Source organism: Sardina pilchardus, chromosome 9 (assembly GCF_963854185.1).
Source record: "Sardina pilchardus chromosome 9, fSarPil1.1, whole genome shotgun sequence".
Taxonomy (NCBI): domain Eukaryota; kingdom Metazoa; phylum Chordata; class Actinopteri; order Clupeiformes; family Clupeidae; genus Sardina; species Sardina pilchardus.
In genome coordinates, this window is record NC_085002.1 from 1,144,021 (window position 1) to 1,154,020 (window position 10,000).

The 10,000-nt window shown below is 49.3% G+C and overlaps 1 protein-coding gene across 4 annotated transcripts in view; it reads left to right on the forward strand.

Moving 5' to 3' along the window:
* Nucleotides 1–989, forward strand: part of stx16 (syntaxin 16) — a 15,470-nt gene extending 14,481 nt beyond the window's left edge. For all 4 annotated transcript variants that reach the window (XM_062545206.1, XM_062545207.1, XM_062545208.1 and 1 more), the window contains one exon: nucleotides 1–989. This exon is cut by the window's left edge and continues 861 nt beyond it. The gene's annotated coding sequence lies outside the window, so the exon portion shown is untranslated.
* The last annotated feature ends 9,011 nt before the right edge of the window (nucleotides 990–10,000 follow it).

Genomic DNA, 10,000 nt, shown 5'->3' on the forward strand with positions numbered 1-10,000 from the left:
GGCACTACCCATACTGACCACCAGAGGGGCACAGACTGCACTCCCCATACTGACCACCAGAGGGGGCAACAGACTGCACTCCCCATACTGACCACCAGAGGGGGGCACAGACTGCACTCCCCATACTGACCACCAGAGGGGGCCAGAGACTGCCCTCTGACAGCATGAACATGAACATGAACTTGAGGAGCCGCTGTGTGTCTGCTGATCTCTCTGTGCTTTTGGACCTTTTCTGTCGTCGTGGTTTTGACATGCACCTTCAGGCCGGCCTCTGATTGGACGTCGGCTCTCGCGTGTGGCCTGCTCTCAGACTCTTCTGTGTTGCCGTGGATACTACTGTCTCCTGTAAAATATGAAGTCATTATTTATTTTAAAGTGTACAAATTGTGAAGATTGTATCAGGGGTGATGTCTATGGTTTGAGAGGTGTGTGTGTGTGTGTGGGGGGGGGGGGGATGTATGATACTCCTCCACAATCAAGTCCACCAACGTTCTGTCTTAAATTCTATTCTGTATCTCTGTCATGTTTGTTTCCTTCTTTTGTAATCTGAAACATTCTGTCTGCTGTTTGAAGACTGTGTCCTATACCAGGGCTGCTGTGTGAAGACTGTGTCCTATACCAGGGCTGCTGTTTGAAGACTGTGTCCTATACCAGGGCTGCTGTTTGAAGACTGTGTCCTATACCAGGGCTGTCCTACTCCGTTTGATCAAGTCGTTTTCCGCGGGAAGGAGAGGCTGCATCGTGTAGTGATGATCGCTGTGTATCATCAGTGACATCACTGGCGTCTGTGTGCAGATGGTATCTGCGGGGCGAAGAAACGGCAGTCGCCCCGAGTGATTCTGTATGGACCCTTCAGTCGCCCCGAGTGATTCTGTATGGACCCTTCAGTCGCCCCGAGTGATTCTGTATGGACCCTTTAGCGGTGGCAAGGGGCGTCGGGGTTATGACATGTATGGAGGAAGATTTTTCAGAATAAACATGAAATGGTTGATTGGGCCGTGTACAGTTTAACACCAGAGTGATGTCATTAGGCCTGACAGACAAGTTAACTATTTGTACTTCTTGACGAAGCCTGAACTGAGGAGGTTTGAGCGGTGTTATGTGGTTTCTAAGCTAAAACATGTTTTTGTCACGTACAGCAAACATCTCCTCACAATCCTCTAGCTGTGCCCCTGGATACACACACACACACACACACACACACACACACACACACACACACACTGTACCCCCTAACTACACTAACAACACGCAGTCTTTGTCGACAGCACACACTCAAGCATAACAAACTGTTCCAGCCAATCACCACTGAGCAACAATACCAATGAAGTGACCGGAAAAGTGATCAAACTAATGACACACTCTAATTAATCTAAATCAGGTTCTCAAGCTGTGGGTGTAACAGAGGTCGTCTCTCCCCTCCCTCGATCACTCTGCGTTGTGTGTTAATGGACGGACGCCACAACCAACTGGAACTTTTGTTGCTTTAATTTTTATTGCTCTGAGATGTCGGAAAAGAAAGCATAAATCAGGCATGGAGCGAGCAAGGCGCATCACAGCTCCTCTGCCTCAGGATAGTTGAAATAGAGGCGCACGACAAACAATTACAGTCGCACAGTTTACAGTGTACAGTTTACATCACAAAATGTTTTCAACAATAATACAATACATGGCATACCTGAGATGTCGGAAAAGAAAGCATAAATCAGGCATGGAGCGAGCAAGGCGCATCACAGCTCCTGCCAAACAGATCAGGTAAACCACTCGTTAAAACACCACATGTCTCAGCTAGCAGCACGCTAACCAGCCTAATACACCTGCAGCCCGCTAACCGGCTGCAGCGAAAGAAACATTTAAACGTCATATTTAAAGTGTGCACGGTCGGAACACATGAAAATGCATGTCATCTCGTGTCTCATGTATAGTGCACAAGACATTATGCTAGTTATCACACTAGATGCATGACAAAAAGAAATCATAAAACAGAAGACAAAGCACACTTCAATAAGACACATACCTCTGCCTCAGGATAGTTGAAATAGAGGCAGAGGAGGGGGGCTACATGGAACCTTAAAGGGGTCTCCAGCGCGGGAACCAACTTCTGCCACACCCAAGCCACACCCAAGCCACACCCCCCTACTACCTACTGTACCCCAGAGGCGTGGGAAAACTACAAACCTGCGCAGAATATGCAGGGGAAAGTGGGGAAATTCAGAGAAGCATAACCAACCCTGCTACACTCACCCCCACTGACTTCACTGAATTGTCACCATAAACCAATGAAAACAGATCAGAAAGGTTCACATCACCCCAGATCAACACAATATAGAAATAAAAAGAAAACAGCACCCATTGAAAAGAAAATGCAGGTAGTGCATCCCGTTATTAGGACCACCGGTCCATCAGCAATGACAGCTGTCCAGTAACGGACTAGGAAGGTAACCCAACCATAGAAAAGGTGCCATATACACCCCATTAGCAAAGGATACACCATAACCCGCAGCACAGTCCAATGCAATAGACTGCAATAATTCCGTTTGGAGGGGAGAGACTTAAAAAAAAAAAAATACACTCTTTATAAAAGAAAACTTATCAAAAGTACACAATATACATCAAAGTGGAAACATGTGAATAATTTCTAGTGAGCTCCTCTAAAAAGACTCCGCACCCACTGAGCTGACATAGTCTGTATGAGCCTATTCACAGGTTTAATTAGCCTGCCACGCCTTGTGCGCCGGCCACCATTATGACGAGGAGGTGAGACACGTGACTCAGTTACACCAGTGTGGACAGAAGAATTAACAGTTGGGTGGGGGTCAACCGACAGAGAATCAACAGTTGGGTGGGGGTCAACCGACAGAGAATCAACAGTTGGGTGGGGGTCAACCGACAGAAAATCAACACCGTTGTCCGACACAGTGCACAGAGGGCTCCCACCGGCTGAAGATACCGAGGTACCCACTGATCCTACCCCAGCCGAGTCTGGGACCGTTTCATCCCCTCCCTCTACCGTCACTGACCCAAAATCTCCTATGTCACTACGGTGTGTGCCAGAGCTACCTGACAGACCAGCAACCCACCTAACTGTCCTGTCAACAGTGGTTTCATCCCCACTGGACTGTGAGTTGCCAGCCTCACTAAGACTGCCACCAGAACATGACAGATGGTCATCATCCTCATCAGCTTCGGGGAGCGGCAAGAAATTCACTGGCATGATCAGGTTTCTGTGTACAGTTTTCACATTGCCTGCTGGACTCCTAATTTTAAAGGTGTGTGTGGTGGTATTCACAGACGAAACAGTGTAAATTGTCCCCTCCCACCTATCTGCCAGTTTCCTCTTTCCCCGCTCTCCTTTGTTGGCCAGCAGTACCCTGTCGCCCACAGTGACCGGTTGCCCTTTAGCTCTCCTATTATATAGCTCAGACTGCCTGCGTTGCTGCTTCTCAGCATTAGACTGAGCTACGGCCATGGCCTCCCGTAGGTCCCTCCCCAAGGATGAAACATAGGTGTCAATGTCCACTGCATCCCCGTCCAGCAGCACACTTTCAAACATTAAGTCAACAGGTAACCTAGGGGTGCGGCCATACATTAAAAAGAAAGGAGGGAACCCTGTGGTCTCGTGGACAGTGCAGTTGTAGGCAAAGGTGAGACTGTTGAGTAGCTGAGGCCACTTGACCTTTGACCTGGGTGGTAGGGCTCTAATCATACTTCCCAGGGTGCGGTTCATCCTCTCTGCCTGACCATTCCCCATGGGGTGATACGGAGTGGTGTGAGATTTCTCCACCCCAGCTAACAGAAGCAGCTCCGCGATTAATGAGCTCTCAAAATTAGCCCCCTGATCAGAGTGAATGCACGCAGGAAAACCATACACACAGAAGAAATTATTCCACAAAACCCGAGCTACAGACTTAGCAGACTGATTAGGGCAGGGATATGCACACGCCAGCTTAGTGAAGTGGTCGGTGACCACTAGAACATCAATGGACTTGTTGTGAGAATCTTCTGCAGACCAAAAATCAATGCAGACTAATTCTAAAGGAGCTGAGGTAGCAATGGAAACCAGAGGGGCCCTAGCCTCAGGTTCCGGAGCCTTGCTAACCACACACCTTTTGCACCTGTGAACATAATCCCTGACGTCCCTTTCAAGTGTATCCCAGTAAAACCTCTGTCTGGCCAGCCACAGAGTACGCTGCTGGCCCTGATGCCCTGCCTCATCATGAACCCCTTTCAGAACCATGAGCCTCAGCGCTTCAGGTACCACATACTGAAAGGTATTCTTTTTAGACACAGGGTTCTTCGATACCCTGTACAGTACACCTAAACGCATGGAGAGCTTACCCCACTGTCTCAATGTCTTAAGTGTCTCCTGGGACTCATGCACCCTTTCCCGCCGGGATGGGCGACGCCCCCTGTCAACAAAGAACCTAACCCTGTTGATGGTGGAGTCCTGGCACTGCTTGTCATGCAGTTCATCATGACTAAGAACAGGCAAAGGATTCTGACCAGTCATAGACATCGCCTTTAGCTGCTGAACATGAGAGATAGCCCTAAGTTTAGCACCATCCTCCCAGTGACGAGAGGACTGCAACACAGCAGAGACCTCTTCACGCGAGACCCAGCCTCCCATCCCATCCTGGACGACATGTGTGGCCCCAACACACACGCCGCCAGCCACGGAGGGTGCCTGCCCGTCCACTGCCTGTGAGTTCTCAGTCTCATCCCGAACGACATGTGTGGCCCCAACACACACGCCATCAGCATCGGAGGCTGCCCGCTGCTCTCTCGCCTCTGAAAGTTCAGATGACAGACGAAACATATCTTGAACCGAATCTACCTGTAAATTCTCCGCTTCTTTAAGCAGTTCAATGTATGATGTTCTGGTCAGGCGATGCATGACCCTAGACCTCACAAAAGGCTCTCTGCTCAGAGCATCCGCCACCACATTCTTAGGGCCTGGAATGTATAGAATGTCAAAGTCAAAAGGGGCCAACCTCGCCACCCAACGCTGCTCACAGGCGTCCAGTTTTGGCTTAGTCAAGACATATTTAAGGGGGTTATTGTCGGTCCACACAGTGAACCTGTGACCCCGCAACCAGTGACTAAATTTATCACAGATGGCCCACTTCATAGCAAAGAACTCAAGCCTATGAGCAGGATACTTAGACTGAGCATGGTTCAATGACTTACTCGCAAAAGCAATGGGCCGAGCTTTGTCCTCACCGGGCTGCACTTGAGACAGAACAGCTCCAAGCCCACTAGTGGATGCATCAACAGACAATAGGAAAGGCTTTGCGAAGTCTGGGTGAGCTAAAGGCACACTATTCACCAGTGCAGATTTGAGGTTCTGAAAAGCCCCTGCACACTCAGGGGACCAGTCCTGAGGGCAGAGCTTTCTCTTCTGCACGGGCCTGACACCCTTGCCTCTGCGCGGCCGCTTAGACCCACCCGTAAGAGCAAACAATGGCCTCGCAAGCACCGAGCAGTTTTCAATAAAATGCTGGTAATAAACCACCATACCAAGAAAAGAGCGGATCTTACTCGCTGATGGCGTGACGCCATCAGCCTCCATCAGGTCTGACTGCGAAACATTCACAATAGCCTCAACTTTATCTGGATCGCTACCTACACCCTCCTGTGAGATGATATGACCCAGAAATTTCACAGACCTCCTGAGAAAGTTGCACTTAGCTGGAGACAGCTTCAGGTTGTGCTCTTTCAAACGCTCAAACACCACGCGCAAGCGCTGCAAACTTTCTGCCTCAGATTTCCCAAACACAAGCACATCATCCAAATAGCAGAGGAGACTTAAGAAATTCTGATCACCAAAGATAGAAAGCATCATCCTCATGAAGGTAGCTGGGCTATTACAAAGGCCCTGAGGGAGCCTGTTATACTCGTGCAATCCTAATGGAGACGAAAAGGCTGTATATTTCTTATCATCCTCATGTAACGGCACATTGTAATAGCCAGATGTCAGATCCATGGTGGAGAAAAATACATTACCACCCAGAGCAGCCAGAACATCTGCTTGGTGTGGAAGCGGGTGGGCATCCTTGACTGTGCGGGCATTAAGCCACCTAAAGTCAGTGCACAACCGCAGGTCTCCATTCTTCTTCCACACCAGCACTAATGGAGAAGCGTACTCACTACTAGATTTCCTAATGATTTCCTTCTCCTCCATTTCATCCAAAGTCTCCTTCAACTTCTGATAATGCGCCGGGGACAATCTACGGTAAGGCAATCTAAATGGCCGGTCATCAGTCAACCTAATCCTGTGAGAAAACTCACGCGCTTCACCACAGTCAAGGTGATGTCGAGAAAAGACAGACTCAAACTCTGCTATCAGCTCCACTAACTTATCCTTCCACTGAGAAGAAACCTGACAACCATCAATGGGTATAGCACCCAGTCCAAGACTTTGCAGCGTGCAGTCATCATTGCCCACACAGTTGCCAGAATCACTCCTGACAGATAAGCTGCCATGAGAACTGCCCGAGTCCACCTTAGCCACGTGCTGCGAAACTAAATGCTGATCAAAATCCTCTAATGCAATGGCTGGATACACGTCAGCTACTTTTGCATTCCGGCGCAGGGTTACTGCCTCCGATGTCGGATTAACAATCTTGACAGGAAGCCACCCGTCTCCCCACATGGGAGAGACAACCCGTCCAACTAGCATCTGTCTATTAATACAGCGCGAAGTGCTGGGCTCCACAACAACCGTGCTGCCAACAGAGATGCATGTCTTAGGCGGTAACCTCCCCCACACAAGATGCTCAGTCATAGGCTGGAGCGTGACTGCGCTCTTCAGCCTCAGAGTCCCCACTTTATCTGGGACAGACCCACCTCTCCATCTCTCCAGACTGGACAAAAGACGTAGAAATTGACTATTATTCTCCTGACCTACAACATCAGGCTGGCTCACAACACGCCAGAAAGCATCACTGGACTTAAACTGTCTGATTAATGGCTTTAAGACGTTCGTGCCAACAATCAACGGGTCCACCTGCCCCTCAACAATCAACACAGGGACCACAAAACTGAAACCATACATCTCAATGGACATATCACACACGCCCAGAGGACTCGTCTGCTTACCTCCACAGCCAACCAGAACAATATCAACAGGGGCCGGACACTCACCTGGCAACACACCAGCTTCCCTCAGACGTGGCACAACGTCTGCACTAAGCGTGGTCGCCATTGACCCAGTATCCAACATCCCCTTTAACTCGACTTTGCCCTGCACTAATACAGAGGTGTAAAACAGACTGTCACTCTGCGCAGTCCTCATGGTGTTTTGCATGACCACCTTACTTGACTTTGGCAATGTCTCACAAAAATACGAATACACAGACTCAATATCATTATTCAAACCGGAGGGTAAACTCAGATGCCCGCCACTGCCCTCCTCTGAATGGAGGCTCTTTAGTTTCCCTGAGACGGCCTCGGCTTCTGCGCAGTCCCCACTACAGCAGAATCCACCACACGTCTCACACTCTGTGACCTACCTTGACACTGAGAGCGCACATGCTCAGGACTGAAACACAAAAAGCACAACCTATGCAACCGACAGTGTGACTGAGTAGAGTGGTCAGGACTCTGACACACGTCACATTTGAAACTGCGCCTCTCACCTTGCTTGGGCTGGTTACGCCGGGCAGCTTGGGGATTGCACACTAGCGTCCTCTCCAGCATGCCCAACAACCGGTCCAAAGTGGTACCTTCCGCAGCTGCGCTATCTGGCTTGCCCACCCCCACTGAAGACTCACCAGGCGACACACTGCAATTCACAGCCTCAGCTACAGGTGTGACAGCAGCAGCGTGCTGTGATACAGGACCCCTCTGTACCTTGTGGTTTCTTACATACTCATCAAGGCGTGTCTGAACCTCACAGGCAGTCCACTCATTCTGAGGCTTACTTAAAAACATCATGGACAAGTCCCTATCAGGGCAATGCCTAATGAACATAGCAGCGACTTCTACAGTCTGCAGCCGCAACGCCCTGCTGTCATTCCCCAAAGACTGTTCTGCTACTTCAGCTGCCTTATTTAATCTGATCCAGTAGTCAAGAGGTTGCTCATTGACATACGATACAGTGGAGTAGAAATCAGCTAGAGGCATACCTGAATGCACAGCACTGTCAAAATGTTGTCTGAGGATGCAAAAGACAGCATCCACATTACCTGCATCAGACACCTGCATGTTATTACGGAGCCAGATCCGAATCACGTCCCTGGCGCGGCCCATCAGTCTGCCAAGGAGCTCCTCCACACGTTCCCTCCCCGTGTAGCCACCCCTACTCAGATACGTCCTCATTAACCCCTCCCACTCACACAGAGAGTGCTTATCACTACCATCACCTCTGAAGAAAGGCGGCTCCTTCCTCTCACGCTGAAGGACGAGATTCAACTTTGACGCATCAATAAGAGTACCACCCCCCAGGGAATGGCCTGCAGAGAGAGCAGGTGAACCTAGACAAACATTACTCAAAAGGTTTGCACTCAAAGACTGGCTAATATTAGCACTGATTTCTCTAACTTGCCCACTGGTCAGCTTAACTGGGATATCAGGCTCAGTGAACTCCAGCGGTGGCAAATCCTGATATGCAGGAGTAGAGAACGTAACTCCACCTCTAGTAGCCACACCGCCAGCTAAGCCAGGGCTACCTGGAGTACTACATGTTAGAATGCCCCTCCCCCTCCCAACGCTAAAGTACCCATGACTATTACCAGTGAAATCCATGGTTAATCAAGTCAAAATGCAGAGAAAAGGACAAATCGACAAGAAAAGTACAAAGAAAGGCTATATACATATACAGTACACAATGCTCATTTGCAAGACCTCCCCTCAAATTCACACAGGCAAAAACCTCCCGAAAATGTGTTCAGAGTAAGTCAGAGTCCATGCAAAAGATACACGTCATACGACGCTGACGTTGATGATAGATGTATTAGCAGCCGGCGACAGCAGACAGACAGCAGCAACAGGTCCGGTCCGGTCGAGACGTCACTTCGAAATGCAGCAACCCCGGTGTTCGGCTACAGCTGAACTGACGACGGGTCAAACGGCACCAGTGTAACAGAGGTCGTCTCTCCCCTCCCTCGATCACTCTGCGTTGTGTGTTAATGGACGGACGCCACAACCAACTGGAACTTTTGTTGCTTTAATTTTTATTGCTCTGAGATGTCGGAAAAGAAAGCATAAATCAGGCATGGAGCGAGCAAGGCGCATCACAGCTCCTCTGCCTCAGGATAGTTGAAATAGAGGCGCACGACAAACAATTACAGTCGCACAGTTTACAGTGTACAGTTTACATCACAAAATGTTTTCAACAATAATACAATACATGGCATACCTGAGATGTCGGAAAAGAAAGCATAAATCAGGCATGGAGCGAGCAAGGCGCATCACAGCTCCTGCCAAACAGATCAGGTAAACCACTCGTTAAAACACCACATGTCTCAGCTAGCAGCACGCTAACCAGCCTAATACACCTGCAGCCCGCTAACCGGCTGCAGCGAAAGAAACATTTAAACGTCATATTTAAAGTGTGCACGGTCGGAACACATGAAAATGCATGTCATCTCGTGTCTCATGTATAGTGCACAAGACATTATGCTAGTTATCACACTAGATGCATGACAAAAAGAAATCATAAAACAGAAGACAAAGCACACTTCAATAAGACACATACCTCTGCCTCAGGATAGTTGAAATAGAGGCAGAGGAGGGGGGCTACATGGAACCTTAAAGGGGTCTCCAGCGCGGGAACCAACTTCTGCCACACCCAAGCCACACCCAAGCCACACCCCCCTACTACCTACTGTACCCCAGAGGCGTGGGAAAACTACAAACCTGCGCAGAATATGCAGGGGAAAGTGGGGAAATTCAGAGAAGCATAACCAACCCTGCTACATGGGCACCACTGGTGGTACGCAGTCGCAGACTCTGTTGTGGTACTACGGGAGTCTCCAAGAGGTTTTACTTCATGAAGACA